The sequence below is a fragment of the Sinohyriopsis cumingii genome, chromosome 17 (assembly GCF_028554795.1).
Source record: "Sinohyriopsis cumingii isolate HCF-2022 chromosome 17, ASM2855479v2, whole genome shotgun sequence".
In the NCBI taxonomy this organism is placed as follows: Eukaryota; Metazoa; Mollusca; class Bivalvia; order Unionida; family Unionidae; genus Sinohyriopsis; species Sinohyriopsis cumingii.
Window position 1 is genome coordinate 24125140 of NC_142977.1, and position 14479 is coordinate 24139618.

Sequence of the window (14479 nt, forward strand, 5' to 3'; positions counted from 1 at the left end):
AATAATCTCAAGCTTATGACAAAATTAGTCTGGATGTCTCTGATTAGCAATCGATAATGTTATTATTTCTTAAACTGCTCTTTCAAGGGGACGGGTACCCCGGGTGGTCTAAATAGCCCACCATTACGGATCGCGGCCATCTCACCTGTCTGCGTGTGTTTGAGTTTCGGATTTGGCCCATGTGGTTATCAGAGAAAGCTTGCCAGTATGTTATCATGGGTCGGGAGTTCTTTCCGTTCAGTTTTCTTCTCCCGGGTTCTTCCTCCACCATTTATATTGCCTGCCATGCATAGCCTATCTTGTGCTGAAAAATGGTATTAAACCCTACAACAAACAACTTTCAAAGAGCCATCTCACAACGAACGTGTGAAATATCTTTGAGTAACAGCGATCCAGCATATTTGTGAGAGAAAGAAAGAAAGAAAGAGAAATAAATGGAAACATGCTTACTGGATTCGACGAAAAACAAGTTTTATTTTCACAGAACTTCTCTGCAGTAGAGAGAGAGAGAGAGAAAGAGAGAGAGAGAGAGAGAGAGAGAGAGAGAGAGAGAGAGAGAGAAACAATATCTTCAAATAACAGGAACAACTTCGTTAATACAGCAAGCTTGTTGTCCTTATCAAAAGCAGTGACAGCTTCATCATAAGTCTCATTGTAGAGATCATCTGCATCACCAGTTACTTCTGTATCAGCAGCACTTTCAACAATCCAAAGCTTCTAGACTCGGAGTACGGCGAAGCGTAGCTGGCCAATCAGTGGCACAAAGATTTCAAATTTAATAAAACAGAGGAAACAAATAGTAGTATTCCTTTGACCTGACAAGTCGATTTGCAGTGGTTCATAGCAAAAGAGGTTGATGCACTGCAACCACAAATTTATACCTGCATTTTTCATTTATGACACCAAGCGATCTTGCCAGTGCAAACACAATCCCTTTCCCTACGTAACAGTTCGGGAAAGCATTGTGTACTAAACAGCTGGATGTGATTGACCATAGTTCTTGCTAGACGACTATTGCTATTTCACTGTCGACTTTCTGTGAAGTAACTATGGGAGGTCAATGGCTGATATCAGTTTCAAGAACAAGACAAGCCCGAAACGCGGAATTGAAAAATGTATCCATATATTTAATTAAAAAACCATAATAGCTGAAAAATACGCACCGTTGCCTCAAGTTAAGAAATTTGCCAGGGGCCAATATACGAAACTATCCCCTGCCGTCCGAGCAAACCTATATAGCATATATCCACCGTAAAAGAAACTGAAATTGCAAATAAAGGACTATTTGAAGACATTTCAGTTACTTTTGTAATGTTGAAACATAAGCTATAAAGTTATTCGGAATACTAAGACATCAGCAGTACCATGGCCCTGAATCGTTTTAATTTATTTTCATTACTTAGAGGCACACTTCCTACTCCAGACACAAATGTCAGTTGATAAACGTCAGTAAACGTCAAGAAATCATACTTACCTGGACCAGGGAGTACCGTGATCAGCTAGGCGGTTTCCCCAGGATGAGGCCTTTCCATTGCACTTCGGTTGGGCTGAAACCTGCGATCACCCCAAATGTGGGTGACTCGGGGTCGTTATTTATTAGTGTGGGGGTCTGCGTTCGCGCTAACCCCTGATAATTCAATTAAAAATAACCAATAATCTCAAGCTTATGACAAAATTTGTCTGGATGTCTCTGATTAGCACGTGCCAATCGATAATGTTATTATTTCTTACACTGCTCTTTCAAGGGGTGGGTACCCCGGGTGGTCTAAATAGCCCACCATTACGGATCGCGGCCATCTCACCTGTCTGCGTGTGTTTGAGTTTCGGATTTGGCCCATGTGGTTATCAGAGAAAGCTTGCCAGTATGTTATCATGGGTCGGGAGTTCTTTCCGTTCATTTTTCTTCTCCCGGGTTCTTCCTCCACCATTTATATTGCCTGCCATGCATAGCCTATCTTGTGCTGAAAAATGGCATTAAACCCTACAACAAACAACTTTCAAAGAGCCATCTCACAACGAACGTGTGAAATATCTTTGAGTAACAGCGATCCAGCATATTTGTGAGAGAAAGAAAGAAAGAAAGAGAAATAAATGGAAACATGCTTACTGGATTCGACGAAAATCAAGTTTTATTTTCACAGAACCTCTCTGCAGTAGAGAGAGAGAGAGAGAGAGAGAGAGAAACAATATCTTCAAATAACAGGAACAACTTCGTTAATACAGCAAGCTTGTTGTCCTTATCAAAAGCAGTGACAGCTTCATCATAAGTCTCATTGTAGAGATCATCTGCATCACCAGTTACTTCTGTATCAGCAGCACTTTCAACAATCCAAAGCTTCTAGACTCGGAGTACGGCGAAGCGTAGCTGGCCAATCAGTGGAACAAAGATTTCATATTTAATAAAACAGAGGAAACAAATAGTAGTATTCCTTTGACCTGACAAGTCGATTTGCAGTGGTTCATAGCAAAAGAGGTTGATGCACTGCAACCTCAAATTTATACCTGCATTTTTCATTTATGACACCAAGCGATCTTGCCAGTGCAAACACAATCCCTTTCCCTACGTAACAGTTCGGGAAAGCATTGTGTACTAAACAGCTGGATGTGATTGACCATAGTTCTTGCTAGACGACTATTGCTATTTCACTGTCAATTTGCTGTGAAGTAACTATGGGAGGTCAATGGCTGATATCAGTTTCAAGAACAAGACAAGCCCGAAACGCGGAATTGAAAAATGTATCCATATATTTAATTAAAAAACCATAATAGCTGAAAAATACGCACCGTTGCCTCAAGTTAAGAAATTTGCCAGGGGCCAATATACGAAACTATCCCCTGCCGTCCGAGCAAACCTATATAGCACATATCCACCGTAAAAGAAACTGAAATTGCAAATAAAGGACTATTTGAAGACATTTCAGTTACTTTTGTAATGTTGAAACATAAGCTATAAAGTTATTCGGAATACTAAGACATCAGCAGTACCATGGCCCTGAATCGTTTTAATTTATTTTCATTACTTAGAGGCACACTTCCTACTCCAGACACAAATGTCAGTTGATAAACGTCAGTAAACGTCAAGAAATCATACTTACCTGGACCAGGGAGTACCGTCATCAGCTAGGCGGTTTCCCCAGGATGAGGCCTTTCCATTGCACTTCGGTTGGGCTGAAACCTGCGATCACCCCAAATGTGGGTGACTCGGGGTCGTTATTTATTAGTGTGGGGGTCTGCGTTCGCGCTAACCCCTGATAATTCAATTAAAAATAACCAATAATCTCAAGCTTATGACAAAATTAGTCTGGATGTCTCTGATTAGCACGTGCCAATCGATAATGTTATTATTTCTTACACTGCTCTTTCAAGGGGTGGGTACCCCGGGTGGTCTAAATAGCCCACCATTACGGATCGCGGCCATCTCACCTGTCTGCGTGTGTTTGAGTTTCGGATTTGGCCCATGTGGTTATCAGAGAAAGCTTGCCAGTATGTTATCATGGGTCGGGAGTTCTTTCCGTTCAGTTTTCTTCTCCCGGGTTCTTCCTCCACCATTTATATTGCCTGCCATGCATAGCCTATCTTGTGCTGAAAAATGGTATTAAACCCTACAACAAACAACTTTCAAAGAGCCATCTCACAACGAACGTGTGAAATATCTTTGAGTAACAGCGATCCAGCATATTTGTGAGAGAAAGAAAGAAAGAAAGAGAAATAAATGGAAACATGCTTACTGGATTCGACGAAAATCAAGTTTTATTTTCACAGAACTTCTGTGCAGTAGAGAGAGAGAGAGAGAGAGAGAGAGAGAGAGAGAAACAATATCTTCAAATAACAGGAACAACTTCGTTAATACAGCAAGCTTGTTGTCCTTATCAAAAGCAGTGACAGCTTCATCATAAGTCTCATTGTAGAGATCATCTGCATCACCAGTTACTTCTGTATCAGCAGCACTTTCAACAATCCAAAGCTTCTAGACTCGGAGTACGGCGAAGCGTAGCTGGCCAATCAGTGGCACAAAGATTTCAAATTTAATAAAACAGAGGAAACAAATAGTAGTATTCCTTTGACCTGACAAGTCGATTTGCAGTGGTTCATAGCAAAAGAGGTTGATGCACTGCAACCTCAAATTTATACCTGCATTTTTCATTTATGACACCAAGCGATCTTGCCAGTGCAAACACAATCCCTTTCCCTACGTTACAGTTCGGGAAAGCATTGTGTACTAAACAGCTGGATGTGATTGACCATAGTTCTTGCTAGACGACTATTGCTATTTCACTGTCAATTTGCTGTGAAGTAACTATGGGAGGTCAATGGCTGATATCAGTTTCAAGAACAAGACAAGCCCGAAACGCGGAATTGAAAAATGTATCCATATATTTAATTAAAAAACCATAATAGCTGAAAAATACGCACCGTTGCCTCAAGTTAAGAAATTTGCCAGGGGCCAATATACGAAACTATCCCCTGCCGTCCGAGCAAACCTATATAGCATATATCCACCGTAAAAGAAACTGAAATTGCAAATAAAGGACTATTTGAAGACATTTCAGTTACTTTTGTAATGTTGAAACATAAGCTATAAAGTTATTCGGAATACTAAGACATCAGCAGTACCATGGCCCTGAATCGTTTTAATTTATTTTCATTACTTAGAGGCACACTTCCTACTCCAGACACAAATGTCAGTTGATAAACGTCAGTAAACGTCAAGAAATCATACTTACCTGGACCAGGGAGTACCGTGATCAGCTAGGCGGTTTCCCCAGGATGAGGCCTTTCCATTGCACTTCGGTTGGGCTGAAACCTGCGATCACCCCAAATGTGGGTGACTCGGGGTCGTTATTTATTAGTGTGGGGGTCTGCGTTCGCGCTAACCCCTGATAATTCAATTAAAAATAACTAATAATCTCAAGCTTATGACAAAATTAGTCTGGATGTCTCTGATTAGCACGTGCCAATCGATAATGTTATTATTTCTTACACTGCTCTTTCAAGGGGTGGGTACCCCGGGTGGTCTAAATAGCCCACCATTACGGATCGCGGCCATCTCACCTGTCTGCGTGTGTTTGAGTTTCGGATTTGGCCCATGTGGTTATCAGAGAAAGCTTGCCAGTATGTTATCATGGGTCGGGAGTTCTTTCCGTTCAGTTTTCTTCTCCCGGGTTCTTCCTCCACCATTTATATTGCCTGCCATGCATAGCCTATCTTGTGCTGAAAAATGGTATTAAACCCTACAACAAACAACTTTCAAAGAGCCATCTCACAACGAACGTGTGAAATATCTTTGAGTAACAGCGATCCAGCATATTTGTGAGAGAAAGAAAGAAAGAAAGAGAAATAAATGGAAACATGCTTACTGGATTCGACGAAAAACAAGTTTTATTTTCACAGAACTTCTCTGCAGTAGAGAGAGAGAGAGAGAAAGAGAGAGAGAGAGAGAGAGAGAGAGAGAGACAGAGAGAAACAATATCTTCAAATAACAGGAACAACTTCGTTAATACAGCAAGCTTGTTGTCCTTATCAAAAGCAGTGACAGCTTCATCATAAGTCTCATTGTAGAGATCATCTGCATCACCAGTTACTTCTGTATCAGCAGCACTTTCAACAATCCAAAGCTTCTAGACTCGGAGTACGGCGAAGCGTAGCTGGCCAATCAGTGGAACAAAGATTTCATATTTAATAAAACAGAGGAAACAAATAGTAGTATTCCTTTGACCTGACAAGTCGATTTGCAGTGGTTCATAGCAAAAGAGGTTGATGCACTGCAACCTCAAATTTATACCTGCATTTTTCATTTATGACACCAAGCGATCTTGCCAGTGCAAACACAATCCCTTTCCCTACGTAACAGTTCGGGAAAGCATTGTGTACTAAACAGCTGGATGTGATTGACCATAGTTCTGGCTAGACGACTATTGCTATTTCACTGTCAATTTGCTGTGAAGTAACTATGGGAGGTCAATGGCTGATATCAGTTTCAAGAACAAGACAAGCCCGAAACGCGGAATTGAAAAATGTATCCATATATTTAATTAAAAAACCATAATAGCTGAAAAATACGCACCGTTGCCTCAAGTTAAGAAATTTGCCAGGGGCCAATATACGAAACTATCCCCTGCCGTCCGAGCAAACCTATATAGCACATATCCACCGTAAAAGAAACTGAAATTGCAAATAAAGGACTATTTGAAGACATTTCAGTTACTTTTGTAATGTTGAAACATAAGCTATAAAGTTATTCGGAATACTAAGACATCAGCAGTACCATGGCCCTGAATCGTTTTAATTTATTTTCATTACTTAGAGGCACACTTCCTACTCCAGACACAAATGTCAGTTGATAAACGTCAGTAAACGTCAAGAAATCATACTTACCTGGACCAGGGAGTACCGTCATCAGCTAGGCGGTTTCCCCAGGATGAGGCCTTTCCATTGCACTTCGGTTGGGCTGAAACCTGCGATCACCCCAAATGTGGGTGACTCGGGGTCGTTATTTATTAGTGTGGGGGTCTGCGTTCGCGCTAACCCCTGATAATTCAATTAAAAATAACCAATAATCTCAAGCTTATGACAAAATTAGTCTGGATGTCTCTGATTAGCACGTGCCAATCGATAATGTTATTATTTCTTACACTGCTCTTTCAAAGGGTGGGTACCCCGGGTGGTCTAAATAGCCCACCATTACGGATCGCGGCCATCTCACCTGTCTGCGTGTGTTTGAGTTTCGGATTTGGCCCATGTGGTTATCAGAGAAAGCTTGCCAGTATGTTATCATGGGTCGGGAGTTCTTTCCGTTCATTTTTCTTCTCCCGGGTTCTTCCTCCACCATTTATATTGCCTGCCATGCATAGCCTATCTTGTGCTGAAAAATGGCATTAAACCCTACAACAAACAACTTTCAAAGAGCCATCTCACAACGAACGTGTGAAATATCTTTGAGTAACAGCGATCCAGCATATTTGTGAGAGAAAGAAAGAAAGAAAGAGAAATAAATGGAAACATGCTTACTGGATTCGACGAAAATCAAGTTTTATTTTCACAGAACTTCTTTGCAGTAGAGAGAGAGAGAGAGAGAGAGAGAGAGAAACAATATCTTCAAATAACAGGAACAACTTCGTTAATACAGCAAGCTTGTTGTCCTTATCAAAAGCAGTGACAGCTTCATCATAAGTCTCATTGTAGAGATCATCTGCATCACCAGTTACTTCTGTATCAGCAGCACTTTCAACAATCCAAAGCTTCTAGACTCGGAGTACGGCGAAGCGTAGCTGGCCAATCAGTGGCACAAAGATTTCAAATTTAATAAAACAGAGGAAACAAATAGTAGTATTCCTTTGACCTGACAAGTCGATTTGCAGTGGTTCATAGCAAAAGAGGTTGATGCACTGCAACCACAAATTTATACCTGCATTTTTCATTTATGACACCAAGCGATCTTGCCAGTGCAAACACAATCCCTTTCCCTACGTAACAGTTCGGGAAAGCATTGTGTACTAAACAGCTGGATGTGATTGACCATAGTTCTTGCTAGACGACTATTGCTATTTCACTGTCGACTTTCTGTGAAGTAACTATGGGAGGTCAATGGCTGATATCAGTTTCAAGAACAAGACAAGCCCGAAACGCGGAATTGAAAAATGTATCCATATATTTAATTAAAAAACCATAATAGCTGAAAAATACGCACCGTTGCCTCAAGTTAAGAAATTTGCCAGGGGCCAATATACGAAACTATCCCCTGCCGTCCGAGCAAACCTATATAGCATATATCCACCGTAAAAGAAACTGAAATTGCAAATAAAGGACTATTTGAAGACATTTCAGTTACTTTTGTAATGTTGAAACATAAGCTATAAAGTTATTCGGAATACTAAGACATCAGCAGTACCATGGCCCTGAATCGTTTTAATTTATTTTCATTACTTAGAGGCACACTTCCTACTCCAGACACAAATGTCAGTTGATAAACGTCAGTAAACGTCAAGAAATCATACTTACCTGGACCAGGGAGTACCGTGATCAGCTAGGCGGTTTCCCCAGGATGAGGCCTTTCCATTGCACTTCGGTTGGGCTGAAACCTGCGATCACCCCAAATGTGGGTGACTCGGGGTCGTTATTTATTAGTGTGGGGGTCTGCGTTCGCGCTAACCCCTGATAATTCAATTAAAAATAACCAATAATCTCAAGCTTATGACAAAATTAGTCTGGATGTCTCTGATTAGCACGTGCCAATCGATAATGTTATTATTTCTTACACTGCTCTTTCAAGGGGTGGGTACCCCGGGTGGTCTAAATAGCCCACCATTACGGATCGCGGCCATCTCACCTGTCTGCGTGTGTTTGAGTTTCGGATTTGGCCCATGTGGTTATCAGAGAAAGCTTGCCAGTATGTTATCATGGGTCGGGAGTTCTTTCCGTTCATTTTTCTTCTCCCGGGTTCTTCCTCCACCATTTATATTGCCTGCCATGCATAGCCTATCTTGTGCTGAAAAATGGCATTAAACCCTACAACAAACAACTTTCAAAGAGCCATCTCACAACGAACGTGTGAAATATCTTTGAGTAACAGCGATCCAGCATATTTGTGAGAGAAAGAAAGAAAGAAAGAGAAATAAATGGAAACATGCTTACTGGATTCGACGAAAATCAAGTTTTATTTTCACAGAACTTCTCTGCAGTAGAGAGAGAGAGAGAGAGAGAGAGAGAGAAACAATATCTTCAAATAACAGGAACAACTTCGTTAATACAGCAAGCTTGTTGTCCTTATCAAAAGCAGTGACAGCTTCATCATAAGTCTCATTGTAGAGATCATCTGCATCACCAGTTACTTCTGTATCAGCAGCACTTTCAACAATCCAAAGCTTCTAGACTCGGAGTACGGCGAAGCGTAGCTGGCCAATCAGTGGAACAAAGATTTCATATTTAATAAAACAGAGGAAACAAATAGTAGTATTCCTTTGACCTGACAAGTCGATTTGCAGTGGTTCATAGCAAAAGAGGTTGATGCACTGCAACCTCAAATTTATACCTGCATTTTTCATTTATGACACCAAGCGATCTTGCCAGTGCAAACACAATCCCTTTCCCTACGTAACAGTTCGGGAAAGCATTGTGTACTAAACAGCTGGATGTGATTGACCATAGTTCTTGCTAGACGACTATTGCTATTTCACTGTCAATTTGCTGTGAAGTAACTATGGGAGGTCAATGGCTGATATCAGTTTCAAGAACAAGACAAGCCCGAAACGCGGAATTGAAAAATGTATCCATATATTTAATTAAAAAACCATAATAGCTGAAAAATACGCACCGTTGCCTCAAGTTAAGAAATTTGCCAGGGGCCAATATACGAAACTATCCCCTGCCGTCCGAGCAAACCTATATAGCACATATCCACCGTAAAAGAAACTGAAATTGCAAATAAAGGACTATTTGAAGACATTTCAGTTACTTTTGTAATGTTGAAACATAAGCTATAAAGTTATTCGGAATACTAAGACATCAGCAGTACCATGGCCCTGAATCGTTTTAATTTATTTTCATTACTTAGAGGCACACTTCCTACTCCAGACACAAATGTCAGTTGATAAACGTCAGTAAACGTCAAGAAATCATACTTACCTGGACCAGGGAGTACCGTCATCAGCTAGGCGGTTTCCCCAGGATGAGGCCTTTCCATTGCACTTCGGTTGGGCTGAAACCTGCGATCACCCCAAATGTGGGTGACTCGGGGTCGTTATTTATTAGTGTGGGGGTCTGCGTTCGCGCTAACCCCTGATAATTCAATTAAAAATAACCAATAATCTCAAGCTTATGACAAAATTAGTCTGGATGTCTCTGATTAGCACGTGCCAATCGATAATGTTATTGTTTCTTAAACTGCTCTTTCAAGGGGTGGGTACCCCGGGTGGTCTAAATAGCCCACCATTACGGATCGCGGCCATCTCACCTGTCTGCGTGTGTTTGAGTTTCGGATTTGGCCCATGTGGTTATCAGAGAAAGCTTGCCAGTATGTTATCATGGGTCGGGAGTTCTTTCCGTTCAGTTTTCTTCTCCCGGGTTCTTCCTCCACCATTTATATTGCCTGCCATGCATAGCCTATCTTGTGCTGAAAAATGGTATTAAACCCTACAACAAACAACTTTCAAAGAGCCATCTCACAACGAACGTGTGAAATATCTTTGAGTAACAGCGATCCAGCATATTTGTGAGAGAAAGAAAGAAAGAAAGAGAAATAAATGGAAACATGCTTACTGGATTCGACGAAAAACAAGTTTTATTTTCACAGAACTTCTCTGCAGTAGAGAGAGAGAGAGAGAAAGAGAGAGAGAGAGAGAGAGAGAGAGAGAGAGAGAGAGAAAGAAACAATATCTTCAAATAACAGGAACAACTTCGTTAATTCAGCAAGCTTGTTGTCCTTATCAAAAGCAGTGACAGCTTCATCATAACTCTCATTGTAGAGATCATCTGCATCACCAGTTACTTCTGTATCAGCAGCACTTTCAACAATCCAAAGCTTCTAGACTCGGAGTACGGCGAAGCGTAGCTTTCCAATCAGTGGAACAAAGATTTCATATTTAATAAAACAGAGGAAACAAATAGTAGTATTCCTTTGACCTGACAAGTCGATTTGCAGTGGTTCATAGCAAAAGAGGTTGATGCACTGCAACCTCAAATTTATACCTGCATTTTTCATTTATGACACCAAGCGATCTTGCCAGTGCAAACACAATCCCTTTCCCTACGTAACAGTTCGGGAAAGCATTGTGTACTAAACAGCTGGATGTGATTGACCATAGTTCTTGCTAGACGACTATTGCTATTTCACTGTCAATTTGCTGTGAAGTAACTATGGGAGGTCAATGGCTGATATCAGTTTCAAGAACAAGACAAGCCCGAAACGCGGAATTGAAAAATGTATCCATATATTTAATTAAAAAACCATAATAGCTGAAAAATACGCACCGTTGCCTCAAGTTAAGAAATTTGCCAGGGGCCAATATACGAAACTATCCCCTGCCGTCCGAGCAAACCTATATAGCACATATCCACCGTAAAAGAAACTGAAATTGCAAATAAAGGACTATTTGAAGACATTTCAGTTACTTTTGTAATGTTGAAACATAAGCTATAAAGTTATTCGGAATACTAAGACATCAGCAGTACCATGGCCCTGAATCGTTTTAATTTATTTTCATTACTTAGAGGCACACTTCCTACTCCAGACACAAATGTCAGTTGATAAACGTCAGTAAACGTCAAGAAATCATACTTACCTGGACCAGGGAGTACCGTGATCAGCTAGGCGGTTTCCCCAGGATGAGGCCTTTCCATTGCACTTCGGTTGGGCTGAAACCTGCGATCACCCCAAATGTGGGTGACTCGGGGTCGTTATTTATTAGTGTGGGGGTCTGCGTTCGCGCTAACCCCTGATAATTCAATTAAAAATAACCAATAATCTCAAGCTTATGACAAAATTAGTCTGGATGTCTCTGATTAGCACGTGCCAATCGATAATGTTATTATTTCTTACACTGCTCTTTCAAGGGGTGGGTACCCCGGGTGGTCTAAATAGCCCACCATTACGGATCGCGGCCATCTCACCTCTCTGCGTGTGTTTGAGTTTCGGATTTGGCCCATGTGGTTATCAGAGAAAGCTTGCCAGTATGTTATCATGGGTCGGGAGTTCTTTCCGTTCAGTTTTCTTCTCCCGGGTTCTTCCTCCACCATTTATATTGCCTGCCATGCATAGCCTATCTTGTGCTGAAAAATGGCATTAAACCCTACAACAAACAACTTTCAAAGAGCCATCTCACAACGAACGTGTGAAATATCTTTGAGTAACAGCGATCCAGCATATTTGTGAGAGAAAGAAAGAAAGAAAGAGAAATAAATGGAAACATGCTTACTGGATTCGACGAAAATCAAGTTTTATTTTCACAGAACTTCTCTGCAGTAGAGAGAGAGAGAGAGAGAGAGAGAGAGAGAAACAATATCTTCAAATAACAGGAACAACTTCGTTAATACAGCAAGCTTGTTGTCCTTATCAAAAGCAGTGACAGCTTCATCATAAGTCTCATTGTAGAGATCATCTGCATCACCAGTTACTTCTGTATCAGCAGCACTTTCAACAATCCAAAGCTTCTAGACTCGGAGTACGGCGAAGCGTAGCTGGCCAATCAGTGGCACAAAGATTTCAAATTTAATAAAACAGAGGAAACAAATAGTAGTATTCCTTTGACCTGACAAGTCGATTTGCAGTGGTTCATAGCAAAAGAGGTTGATGCACTGCAACCACAAATTTATACCTGCATTTTTTCATTTATGACACCAAGCGATCTTGCCAGTGCAAACACAATCCCTTTCCCTACGTAACAGTTCGGGAAAGCATTGTGTACTAAACAGCTGGATGTGATTGACCATAGTTCTTGCTAGACGACTATTGCTATTTCACTGTCGACTTTCTGTGAAGTAACTATGGGAGGTCAATGGCTGATATCAGTTTCAAGAACAAGACAAGCCCGAAACGCGGAATTGAAAAATGTATCCATATATTTAATTAAAAAACCATAATAGCTGAAAAATACGCACCGTTGCCTCAAGTTAAGAAATTTGCCAGGGGCCAATATACGAAACTATCCCCTGCCGTCCGAGCAAACCTATATAGCATATATCCACCGTAAAAGAAACTGAAATTGCAAATAAAGGACTATTTGAAGACATTTCAGTTACTTTTGTAATGTTGAAACATAAGCTATAAAGTTATTCGGAATACTAAGACATCAGCAGTACCATGGCCCTGAATCGTTTTAATTTATTTTCATTACTTAGAGGCACACTTCCTACTCCAGACACAAATGTCAGTTGATAAACGTCAGTAAACGTCAAGAAATCATACTTACCTGGACCAGGGAGTACCGTCATCAGCTAGGCGGTTTCCCCAGGATGAGGCCTTTCCATTGCACTTCGGTTGGGCTGAAACCTGCGATCACCCCAAATGTGGGTGACTCGGGGTCGTTATTTATTAGTGTGGGGGTCTGCGTTCGCGCTAACCCCTGATAATTCAATTAAAAATAACCAATAATCTCAAGCTTATGACAAAATTAGTCTGGATGTCTCTGATTAGCACGTGCCAATCGATAATGTTATTATTTCTTACACTGCTCTTTCAAGGGGTGGGTACCCCGGGTGGTCTAAATAGCCCACCATTACGGATCGCGGCCATCTCACCTGTCTGCGTGTGTTTGAGTTTCGGATTTGGCCCATGTGGTTATCAGAGAAAGCTTGCCAGTATGTTATCATGGGTCGGGAGTTCTTTCCGTTCAGTTTTCTTCTCCCGGGTTCTTCCTCCACCATTTATATTGCCTGCCATGCATAGCCTATCTTGTGCTGAAAAATGGCATTAAACCCTACAACAAACACCTTTCAAAGAGCCATCTCACAACGAACGTGTGAAATATCTTTGAGTAACAGCGATCCAGCATATTTGTGAGAGAAAGAAAGAAAGAAAGAGAAATAAATGGAAACATGCTTACTGGATTCGACGAAAATCAAGTTTTATTTTCACAGAACTTCTGTGCAGTAGAGAGAGAGAGAGAGAGAGAGAGAGAGAGAGAAACAATATCTTCAAATAACAGGAACAACTTCGTTAATACAGCAAGCTTGTTGTCCTTATCAAAAGCAGTGACAGCTTCATCATAAGTCTCATTGTAGAGATCATCTGCATCACCAGTTACTTCTGTATCAGCAGCACTTTCAACAATCCAAAGCTTCTAGACTCGGAGTACGGCGAAGCGTAGCTGGCCAATCAGTGGCACAAAGATTTCAAATTTAATAAAACAGAGGAAACAAATAGTAGTATTCCTTTGACCTGACAAGTCGATTTGCAGTGGTTCATAGCAAAAGAGGTTGATGCACTGCAACCTCAAATTTATACCTGCATTTTTCATTTATGACACCAAGCGATCTTGCCAGTGCAAACACAATCCCTTTCCCTACGTAACAGTTCGGGAAAGCATTGTGTACTAAACAGCTGGATGTGATTGACCATAGTTCTTGCTAGACGACTATTGCTATTTCACTGTCAATTTGCTGTGAAGTAACTATGGGAGGTCAATGGCTGATATCAGTTTCAAGAACAAGACAAGCCCGAAACGCGGAATTGAAAAATGTATCCATATATTTAATTAAAAAACCATAATAGCTGAAAAATACGCACCGTTGCCTCAAGTTAAGAAATTTGCCAGGGGCCAATATACGAAACTATCCCCTGCCGTCCGAGCAAACCTATATAGCATATATCCACCGTAAAAGAAACTGAAATTGCAAATAAAGGACTATTTGAAGACATTTCAGTTACTTTTGTAATGTTGAAACATAAGCTATAAAGTTATTCGGAATACTAAGACATCAGCAGTACCATGGCCCTGAATCGTTTTAATTTATTTTCATTACTTAGAGGCACACTTCCTACTCCAGA

At 40.8% G+C, this 14479-nt stretch overlaps 8 non-coding genes across 8 annotated transcripts; all 8 read left to right on the top strand.

The window, feature by feature from the left end:
- The first annotated feature begins 1466 nt into the window (after positions 1–1466).
- LOC149778037 (U1 spliceosomal RNA) lies at positions 1467–1630 on the top strand. The gene has a single exon (XR_016415741.1). It is a non-coding gene; the product is annotated as a U1 spliceosomal RNA (small nuclear RNA).
- A 1457-nt stretch (positions 1631–3087) lies between these two features.
- LOC149778038 (U1 spliceosomal RNA) lies at positions 3088–3251 on the top strand. The gene has a single exon (XR_016415935.1). It is a non-coding gene; the product is annotated as a U1 spliceosomal RNA (small nuclear RNA).
- A 1465-nt stretch (positions 3252–4716) lies between these two features.
- LOC149778039 (U1 spliceosomal RNA) lies at positions 4717–4880 on the top strand. The gene has a single exon (XR_016415743.1). It is a non-coding gene; the product is annotated as a U1 spliceosomal RNA (small nuclear RNA).
- A 1487-nt stretch (positions 4881–6367) lies between these two features.
- On the top strand, positions 6368–6531 carry LOC149778040 (U1 spliceosomal RNA). The gene has a single exon (XR_016415936.1). It is a non-coding gene; the product is annotated as a U1 spliceosomal RNA (small nuclear RNA).
- Positions 6532–7990: 1459 nt separating this feature from the next.
- Positions 7991–8154, top strand: LOC149778041 (U1 spliceosomal RNA). Its single transcript, XR_016415744.1, has one exon. It is a non-coding gene; the product is annotated as a U1 spliceosomal RNA (small nuclear RNA).
- Positions 8155–9613: 1459 nt separating this feature from the next.
- On the top strand, positions 9614–9777 carry LOC149778042 (U1 spliceosomal RNA). Its single transcript, XR_016415937.1, has one exon. It is a non-coding gene; the product is annotated as a U1 spliceosomal RNA (small nuclear RNA).
- A 1491-nt stretch (positions 9778–11268) lies between these two features.
- LOC149778043 (U1 spliceosomal RNA) lies at positions 11269–11432 on the top strand. The gene has a single exon (XR_016415745.1). It is a non-coding gene; the product is annotated as a U1 spliceosomal RNA (small nuclear RNA).
- A 1462-nt stretch (positions 11433–12894) lies between these two features.
- LOC149778044 (U1 spliceosomal RNA) lies at positions 12895–13058 on the top strand. Its single transcript, XR_016415939.1, has one exon. It is a non-coding gene; the product is annotated as a U1 spliceosomal RNA (small nuclear RNA).
- Positions 13059–14479: the final 1421 nt, after the last annotated feature.